We start from the raw sequence: 2,258 nt of genomic DNA on the forward strand, positions 1-2,258 counted from the left end.
ATATACCCACACACATATATACCCACACACATATATACCCACACACATATATACCCACACACATATATACCCACACACATATATACCCACACACATATATACCCACACACATATATACCCACACACATTTATTATTTAAAGAGAAGTGGTGTTCCTTACGCATGTCATCTAGGCATGGAAAAGCAGTTTTGTGACGTTAATTTTTAAAGCGGCGCTGATTATGACGGTGCTTTTTACATCCCTTCTCACGACTCCTGTGGTTGTATTGTTCCAAGTGCCGTAATTTACACTGCGCAGATATGGGGTTTCAGAGCAGTGAAAGCCCAGCGCTGTGCATGGAGCTGTAACTGGCCTTATTTGTGTAGTGTTCCCACACTGTGATGGCTGCATTGCCTCACTGGGCAGTTCTCTTTGGGAGTCAGTGTGAGCTATTGGTGATGCTCGAATCCCTATTTTTGGTGTAAGCTGGCAGGATGGTAGCAGCGCGCCTTGCTTCATAAGTGTGTATTTTGAAATGGAGCATCTTGTGTGAAAACAGTAGTCCATCAAACACTGATACTTTGGTGTGCTCATAGGCATTGGCTTGTACGTGTGCAGGAACAATGGCAGGTCAAACTAACAAGTTCAAAATAACCTGAAACATGGTGTATTTAAAGGAGCTTGTGTGCGTGCTCGTTCTTGACTGGTGAGCTCAGGCAGCATTACCAGGCCATCTGTGGGCCTGGGTGAGACTAGCTCTGTGCTAATACGCTAGCACCAGTGCTGTGTGTCCAGGTGTGGGCCTGCCATGCTTGTGCAGAGCCTTTGGCTTGGGCCTGCCATGTTTCCTTATGTGACACCTGTCCCCTCTTCTCAACTCCTGCCGTCACCAGGCCGGCTTCCCTGCCATATGTGCAGGCCTCGCGTGGTGCCTTGCAGTGCAGCAGCTCACACAGCCTTACCTGCGATCTGCTGGGACAGCTTGGCAGTGGCCTGCGTGGTGCTCACCATGTGAAGGTTCCTGCTATTGGGAGCAGGAACCTCTGGCACCCTCTTTTTGCAAGTCCAAAAAATACTCCCTGAAGCCCTAATATGGAGAAACCAACCAAAATCAACCAATCAAACCAGCCTCTAACATATGTAGCTGTCACTCAAAGTTCTTTTGTTTTGCTTCTCAAATTTTAAATGTAATATTCTGTCAGTATTGAAATGGGACTGCTTGGGAAATACAGGGTGAAATTAAAGAAAATAATTTATCTTTTTTGAAATGCATTACAAGTTTGTAGCAGTGCTTCATGAGGTGTTGTCTTCTCTTACCACTTGACTTGTAGGGGCATTATTGCCTAGCTGAATAGATGTGAATTTGTGTTTTTTGGAGCTTTAAAATGAAAATATTGGCATGGACTTAAGTAAAATTGTATCTGTACACTTCTCTTGTATCAGAAGTGTCTTGTGTTTCCAATTCCATGTAGTAACGAACTTTCCTTCTGTCCTTTGTTTTGTATGCCAGTAACTTTTGTGTGGTATATTTGGTCAGTCATTCATGTATTCAAGAACCACACAACTTAGGCTGTGAGAAATTTAGGAAAACTGCTAAGTAGTGTTACTGTAAACACTGTATTTACTGAATCTTGTGCCATAGCTCATGTAACTGCAGTCATGCAGCTTGGTGTTTGAAGTTTCTTTACTGTTCACACGTGGTATTGAAGAGATCACTGCGCAGCTGCAGCGTGCTGGTTTGGAAATGAGAGGCAACCACGCTATCGCAGAGAGGACAGAGAGGTTTTGGGACACGTACATGAGTGTCTTAAAATATTTCCTCCTTTGAGTTTGGAGGCAGGTCACCAGTGTCTGGCAGTTCAGCATGGTGCTTTGCAGGTTGTTTTTTTTTTGTGTGTGTTCTATTGGCTTTGCAGACTTTACTAGGTGCAAAGCAAAGTGCTGAATACAACTCTGAATCACCAAAATAGGAATGGGAAGGATCACATCTGGAATTTGATCCCAAGTTAAAAGGCGATGAAAGTGTGTTAAATAAATGCATGACATTTTTCTAATACCGTTTGAAGAACTATTGTTGTAGTTATGTATTGGTACATGTGTGTGAAAGCTACCTGGTTGTATTCAGACTTCCAGGTTCTTCTGTGGTTGTTTGCTTCCAATGTAGTAACTCAACTGTTCTATTTTCTTAACCAGTAAGTTGTTTTACTGCAGTTTCTTACAATTTAGATACAGAGCTTTGAGAATTTTAAGGACGTAACCAGCTCATGTGAGAGCAAAAA

This window comes from Meleagris gallopavo, chromosome 7, assembly GCF_000146605.3.
Source record: "Meleagris gallopavo isolate NT-WF06-2002-E0010 breed Aviagen turkey brand Nicholas breeding stock chromosome 7, Turkey_5.1, whole genome shotgun sequence".
Classification (NCBI taxonomy): domain Eukaryota; kingdom Metazoa; phylum Chordata; class Aves; order Galliformes; family Phasianidae; genus Meleagris; species Meleagris gallopavo.